General features: G+C 34.4%; 1 long non-coding RNA gene across 1 annotated transcript; it reads left to right on the top strand.

Moving 5' to 3' along the window:
- Positions 1 to 5,840: 5,840 nt before the first annotated feature.
- Positions 5,841 to 6,676, top strand: LOC134252305 (uncharacterized). The gene is made up of 3 exons (XR_009988947.1): positions 5,841 to 5,917; positions 6,244 to 6,306; positions 6,596 to 6,676. It is a non-coding gene; the product is annotated as an uncharacterized LOC134252305 (long non-coding RNA).
- Positions 6,677 to 8,582: the final 1,906 nt, after the last annotated feature.

Below are 8,582 nucleotides of genomic sequence, written 5' to 3'. Positions count from 1 at the left end.
ATATTAATATTATTTAGTGTTTAAGAGTTGAAAAGAAAACGTAGGTCTAACGTTTGTACGAAACTAACCAACAACCATTTCCGTTTTCACTTTTCTAATTTAATATAATAGAATTTATGATCAGCTCATCATGATGTCAATGCAGTTCTCACACTGACATACTTGTGTATATATCAGGTATGAAACTTCACATATGCAGTTGTCGCCCGCGTATATCACTCAGTGGATATATGGGTACACCAAAGCATAGCAGATGGACGGACATATCGATTACTTAATATACCCTCCCACTTTTCAAGCGGGGGGTATAATAAATTACATGCATGCATGCATCAATCTGATTGGTCAAAATTTTCTTTTTTGTTTGTCTATTGCAGGTTAGAGTACATTTTGAACAGACATCTCCAGGTATTACAAAAATAACACGATTGACCCTATAAGGTAATAAACAAACATTATTGAATTTAGAAAATGTATATAATAATGAAGCACAAATGTGAAATCATTGTAGGCCCAGGCTAGAAATAGTTTTCTTTCACTGCTCACTCAGGCTTTTTACTGGTCAGCTCATCATAATATCACTATCCCACTAGGCTACTAGATTTTAATAAAAAGAGACTGACCCAAAACCATAATAATAATAATAATCATGATGTAATAGTTATATTTTGTTTATTTTATGTGATACACGGTTGGACAAATAATTAATCTAAACAAAACAGGATTCCGACAAGCCTGTCAAGTTACTAGCCCAACTATAATTGTATTTTGTTATATACTGACACGCAAAAGAAACGCAACAAGCTAATTCAGAGAATTCGTGTCCCCCGCTTAGGGAAAAAGTCGGCTCCTTCTGACTGAATTCGTAGAATTATCAATGTATACATGTATACTGAAGCAAATGAAATACATGTATGTCAATATGCATATAAAGATTTGATTGCTTATTCTTCATTATCTTTATTATGTGTATAGAAGATTTTTTTATATGGAATATTTATCACCCTGTAATGATGATTTTATAACCTCATAATTTTTTTCATTTCACATGCTGAATACTATCATTTATTTAAAAAAAAAAGTATTAAAAAAAAAAAAGTAAGGATCGACCAAGATTCGATCCCGGGTCCTTTCACATTTGAAGCGAGAGACATAACCGCTAGACCACGGAATCGCTTTACGCGGCGGAAAGTATATGCAGAACTGAAGTCACATACATGTATATATTCATGTTTTCATGTTCGATATTCTCAAATTTTTACACAATCCATGGTGTTTGATTTATTTAGCCTTTATTAAACAGTTCTAATAGATGTAATAAGAACATAAAGTCCGCCGAAAACCTGTTTTATACGCAATAACTCTCCTCATGCCCCTGCGCTAAAAATAGCGACATGTAATACTATAAATACTAATAAAACAAACGGGGCGGGGCACCTTGAGAGGGGCGAGAGACATCCTAGGGAGTTTTGGTATAAAATTACATTGCATAAGCTCAAAATCTTCTTTAAATATCGGCCGGAAATGATAGTGTTACACACAGACAGAATGTATAAATTTAACCTTGAACTTTGACCTTTTGACCTCAAAATCAATAGGGGTCTTCATTAGGCCACAGGGAGTTGTTATGTAAAATTTCATTGCAATAGCTCAAATGGTTCTAGAGATATCGTGTGGAAACGAAAGTGTTTTAACAGACAGAATTTGCTTATTTATGACCTTGACCTTTGACCTCAAAATCAATAGGGGTCTTCTTTAGTCCATAGGGAGTTGCTATGCTAAATTTCATCGCAAAAGCTCAAAGGGTTCTCGAGATATCGTGTGGAAACGAAAGCGTTACAGACAGACAGAAAGACGGACGGACGGACAGACGGACGGACGGACGGACAAACCCAAATTAATATCCCCCACTTTTCAAGCGGGGGACAACAAGCAGTAATCTACAAATGTTTGAATTTTTTATCTAATAATTTTTAAAAAAGAATACAGTAAGGCTTAACTCACTTTTCAGAACATCAGAGATTTGATAAAATTGTTAAATGTTTATCTTTTAACTTTACAAAGTAACATATGTTCTTAGACGAATCCATGGTCAACAAAACCCGGACGCTTGCCACCAAATAAGGTAACGCGCAACGCGGCCGAGCTTGTGTTTGGTGATATGTCTTGTATCACCGAGGCGTTATACTAGATTCGTTAACCTGTTAACTCAGGTTTTGTTGACCAAATATATATGTACAATCAAATACAATACTATAATTCAATATAAACAGTTTCTTCTTGATTGGACAACCACTAACTGTGGTCAACGGGTGTCTCCCGTACACAAATTTCTTCTTTTCCTGCCACTCCACAAGCACTGTATCCTGGCACTTCCCCCACCTTTATTTGTGGTATGCCACCTCTCTAAATATTTGACCAAGTGGCTGCCTTATTCAGGTCTTACGCTTTGGTTCACTACTAACTACTTAGCCGTCTATTCCCCGCAACCGTCTGCCTTATTCAGGTCTTATAACGGCATATAGGAGACTAAACGGACTAACGTTTATCAACTCCGTCACCAGAGAGGTCTGAAAGTAACTATAATACAACTTGTATTATCTCAGTGCAGTCCCAGTACAATGGCAGATTCATACTACTTGTATGATCGCAATATTAATATTATTTAGTGTTTAAGAGTTGAAAAGAAAACGTAGGTCTAACGTTTGTACGAAACTAACCAACAACCATTTCCGTTTCACTTTTCTAATTTAATATAATAGAATTTATGATCAGCTCATCATGATGTCAATGCAGTTCTCACACTGACATACTTGTGTATATATCAGGTATGAAACTTCACATATGCAGTTGTCGCCCGCGTATATCACTCAGTGGATATATGGGTACACCAAAGCATAGCAGATGGACGGACATATCGATTACTTAATATACCCTCCCACTTTTCAAGCGGGGGGTATAATAAATTACATGCATGCATGCATCAATCTGATTGGTCAAAATTTTCTTTTTTGTTTGTCTATTGCAGGTTAGAGTACATTTTGAACAGACATCTCCAGGTATTACAAAAATAACACGATTGACCCTATAAGGTAATAAACAAACATTATTGAATTTAGAAAATGTATTTAATAATGAAGCACAAATGTGAAATCATTGTAGGCCCAGGCTAGAAATAGTTTTCTTTCACTGCTCACTCAGGCTTTTTACTGGTCAGCTCATCATAATATCACTATCCCACTAGGCTACTAGATTTTAATAAAAAGAGACTGACCCAAAACCATAATAATAATAATAATAATCATGATGTAATAGTTATATTTTGTTTATTTTATGTGATACACAGTTGGACAAATAATTAATCTAAACAAAACAGGATTCCGACAAGCCTGTCAAGTTACTAGCCCAACTATAATTGTATTTTGTTATATACTGACACGCAAAAGAAACGCAACAAGCAGTAATCTACAAATGTTTGAATTTTTTATCTAATGATTTTTAAAAAAGAATACAGTAAGGCTAAACTCACTTTTCAGAACATCAGAGATTTGATAAAATTGTTAAATGTTTATCTTTTAACTTTACAAAGTAACATATGACTTTTAAAACGCCCCCCTCCCAGCCACTCAATTACAACGTGCAAGACTGTCCAAAACAACATTAGCAGCTTAATTTCTACGATACAGTAGGTTGATCAATATCGAGATCTGGGCGAAGGAATTATTCTTTACCATTGTTAAATGCCTGTTTTTCAGATGATTAGGTGGAATTTTCTCTAACTTAGCGCATTGTAGTGACCCTTTGACTTTCGGTCCAAAGACTATCATTGATGAATATAATACGTAAGATCCCGTTGAGACGTAATGTAGTGTATTTTTGCATCATCAACTCTCCATCACCTTTACTTTGAGATTTTTCAGCTAGAGCAATGGAAATGCGCACTTAGCCATTTTCAAGAAGCTTTAGCATCGTTACGGAAAGCGAAAGATTTTATTTTTTGAAATATTGCTGCATTACTTAAGATGAACAGTACAAACCCTTAAAGCTCCATAATATTGCCAACTGTTTTGTGAAACATGCAATTTTCGATTTCTGTTATGAAAACTCAAACTTGACTTCCGGTTATGGTATGGAAATCGTTCAACCGTTACATTACCGATATTTACCACTTTGAAGATATTCATGATTTTAAGATTTAAAATTTTTTACTTTACATAATTATTTCACCCTAAAGTATGATGTTGCGTTTCTTTTGCGTGTCAGTATACATAGACCTGACCCAAAAGACAGATGCCCCCTACCATGTAGTAGCCTAGATAAATAAAAAAAATCACTGACCCCAGTCACATGGGCCTTCAATTATTTTTAGCTCACCTGAGCCAAAGGCTCAAGTGAGCTTTTCTGATCAAAATTTGTCCGTTGTCTGTCGTTGTCGTCGTTGTCGTCGTAGTCGTTGTTGTTGTTGTTGTAAACTTTTCACATTTTCATCTTCTTCTCAAGAACCACTGGGCCAATTTCAACCAAACTTGCTACAAAGTATCCTTGGGTAAAGGGGATTCAAATTTGTTCAAATGAAGGGCCACGCCCTTTTCCAAGGGGAGATAATTATGAATTAGACAAAAAAATGGCATTTTTGAAAAATCTTCTTCTCAAGAATCACTGGGCCAGGAAAGATGAAACTCATGTGGAATCATCCTCAGGTAGTTTAGATTTAAGTATGTTCAAATCATGACCCCCTGGGGTAGGGTGGGGCCAAAATGGCCGATCAAAGTTTTACATAGGAATACATGTATACATAGGAAAAATCTTTAAAAATCTTCTTCTCAAGAACCACTTGGCCAGGAAAGATGAAACTCATGTGGAATCATCCTCAGGTAGTGTAGATTTAAATTTGTTCAAATCATAACCCCCGCGGTAGGGTGGGGCCAAAATGGCCGATCAAAGTTTTACATAGGAATATATAGGAAAAATCTTTTAAAAATCTTCTTCTCAAGAACCACTTGGCCATGAAAGATGAAACTCATGTGGAATCATCCTCAGGTAGTGTAGATTCAAGTTTGTTCAAATCATGACCCCCGGGGGTAGGGTGGGGCCAAAATGGCCAATCAAATTTTTACATAGGAATATATAGAAAAAATCTTCTTGTCAAGAACCATTGAGACAAGAAAGATGAAACTCATGTGGAATCATCCTCAGGTAGTGTAAATTCAAGTTTGTTCAAATCATGACCCCCGGGGGTAGGGTGGGGCCAAATGGCCATTAAAAGTTTTAAATAGGAATATATAGGGAAACCTTTTAAAATCTTCTTTTCAAGTACTTCAAAGCTTAGTGATATTTATAGGGAATCATCCTCAGGTATTGTAGATTCTAGTTTGTTCAAATCATGACCCCCTGGGGGGTTAAATTTCAAGCCCCTCCCCCTCCCCACCCTCAGTTAACTTTCAGTTCTGATCTGATATGTGCTTTTTTCTAGCCAATTGCTCAGGTGAGCAATGTGGCCCCTTGGCCTCTTGTTTAGCATTGCATTGTAAAGTCAGCTATCACGACATTCCGTCCTTTTTTGTTGTTTGTTTTTTTAATGATGTGCACCATCCCACACAAATTATACACACAAGAAAATATTTTTTTCCACTATTAAAATATGGGCTTTACTGATCTTTACATGTATACAATGTATGTCTTTTGTTTTGAAGAATTATATTGTTGATCAAATTTAAAAATGGTCCTCAATATGTATGTGTATGATACTGTATTAAATGCACAAACATTATAATTTCATTAAAATAAAACAAAAAAAAAAAGCAAATACACTGTATAAAAAAAGAAAATCAAATCAAATGAATTATAATCTGCAATGAATGTTTCTTGCAGGGCATACTCTGAAGACAGTAATGTGCAAGTTCAAGGTTTGACTGTTGTGAGTATTGTATATGTAATTGTAAGGATAAATTTATAACATTTGACAGGCAACATTATTATTTAATTATTATCATCCTGATCATGCTGATTGGAATAAACAAAGAAAAAAATATTAAGCATGCCCAATTACTCCAATATCTACATGTACAAATGTACATGTATATCAATTAATGTATAAAAGAATCCTGTGTAAACTTTATATATAATTAGAGAGAGAGAGAGAGAAGTTGATAAAAGGATTAATATAATTGAAAATCATGCATCAGTGATTCTTGTTTTTGTTTAATTCTCAAAAGATTTAATCACATTCTGTTCTATTTTCAGCATATACTTTAATAATAAAGAATGGGTGAAAAAATTCTCACATCATGCTGCATAACAGTACATGTAAGTTCAAAGGCAGAAGAAAATCTGTTAAAAGAGAATTTAGAAATACAGTTGGTTGTCTGTTTCAGCAAACAATTTAATGAACTGAAAATTATGCTGATACATAAATCAGCATATTATGCAAACTGTAAATGATTGCGTAACATATTTTTCTTATTTGCATGTAGTGCATTGATATTTGTCAGTATTTTTCATTCAGTTTTTTTTTTCCATATTATTGCAAATGCTTGTATTTTATTAGGATTAATTGATTTAGATGATTGTATTAACTTATTAATCATATTTGTAGTTCAGCTGTAACAAAAGAAATTATCTGATGAAAGCTTCAACCACGAGAATCTAGGAAAGGATGTCATGATCAAGTCCAAAGAGAAGGTATGTTGATTACTGGTGATGATATATGTTATTGATGTAAATAGAGTACAGCAATAAATTAAAGAACAATAGTAATCCGTAGACAAAAAAATTAAATCTTAATTCTTTTCAAGAATAGGCAGCTAGGTCATGAGTAGTCACTTTGAGATAGTTAAAAGCAGATTTAGATTTGTTCAGAGCATATGGCTATAGGGTAGGGTGGGTCCACAGTGGGGGATCAAAGTTTTATTCTGGAATATTTAAGGCTGAAGCCTTTTATTATGAAGTCTATTGAAGATTATCAGGGCCACGATACATCATATTTTTTGAACGAATACATACTAGTACAGAATCCCAGAATCAAGAGTAATGAATATGCCAAAATTAGAAACAGAATGTTTATCTTGAAAGTCCTATGTAAATATTGGAAAATCATTTTGTTTATTTCTTGTCCCTTAATTTAAGTAAAGATTAAAATGATATAAGTTTTCATAACTTAAATTCCTATTTTATGGAGACTTTAGTTGATATCTATGTAAGGTCAAAAAAGCTACAATTTTCAGAAAGAAAGCAATATTTTGGGGTTATAGAAAAGGGGCATAACTCTCATCATGATAGTAAATGATGGATGTCAGATAATGTGAAAAATGTGATTGTGTACTGTTGGAAAACATTATAGTGAATACAGTGCCGTCTGAATATGTACAGTTAAACTACAGTATCTTAAAATCAAACAACTTTGACTACCTAGGGTATGTTGACATTCATGACAGTATTACAAATTGAATGAATGATTCGTAAACACTAGGAATAGCATATATATGATTTACTTTGTTGATTTAATTTGCTCATTTTGCGCATATCTCTTTCTCATGCAGATTATTAATGAACAATGATAGATTGAATTAGCAACTGTAAATGGCATACATGTATATGAATTTTATATACTCTGTTTAGAGTTGAACTTTGGTATATATCTTTGACACTGAGTGATATCTTGAACACATTGAGATATCAAAGTCATTTTAAAGTCCCTTGAACGACATTTTTTTTCTATATATCCTACCCTGAATCTCTTGGATATCTCAGTTTTTTCAGCAGTCCCATAAGCATTTCAAGATAACAAGTGTGACTTAATTTTATTGATTCAGTTAATTTATGAATTATAAAAATATCAATCATATACCCAGGTACTTTTATGTTAATGCATTAACATTTTTAGGTCACCTGAGTAAACTCAGGTGACCTGTTGCTACCTGTTTTCGTCCGTCGTCGTGCGTCGTTCGTCGTGTGTTAACATTTGAACATTTTCAGCTTCTTCTCTGCAACCACTCAACCAATTTCCACCAAATTTAGCACAAAGCATCTATGGGTAAAGGGGAACAAAAATTGTGAATTTCATGGTCCTTGCCCCCCCCTGGGGCCTGAGGGGCGGGGCCAAAACCACCAAAATTAATGCAATCTTTAAAAATCTTCTTCTTTACTCCTGGACATCAAGCAGTCAAACTGTTTGCATGATTGTAATCAGCAATAAGTCCTCTACCAAAATTGTGAAATTCATGGCCCTGGGGTCAGGGATTCTAGTGCTAGGGCGGGGCTAAATAAGTAGGTAGTGAAAATGCATTATTTCTTTGAAAATCTTCTTCTCTGCTCCTGGGTATTAAATAAACCAACTAAGTACATAGTTATGATGAGCAAGAGTGCCTCTACCAAAATTGTGAATTTTATGGCCCCAGGGTCAGGGGTTCTGGTGTTAGGGCGGGGCTCTATTGATTATATAGTGAAAATACATGAATTCTTTGAAAATCTTCTTCTCTGCTCCTGGGTATTAAATAAACTAACTAAGTACATAGTTATGATAAGCAAGAGTGCCTCTACCAAAATTGTGAATTTTATGGCCCCAGGGTCAGGGGTTCTTGTTT

This window comes from Saccostrea cucullata, unplaced genomic scaffold (genome assembly GCF_032062105.1).
Source record: "Saccostrea cucullata isolate Sc308-1 unplaced genomic scaffold, CSIRO_AGI_Scuc_v1 ctg19510, whole genome shotgun sequence".
NCBI classification, from domain to species: domain Eukaryota; kingdom Metazoa; phylum Mollusca; class Bivalvia; order Ostreida; family Ostreidae; genus Saccostrea; species Saccostrea cuccullata.
This window is presented reverse-complemented; position numbering and strand designations above follow the sequence as displayed.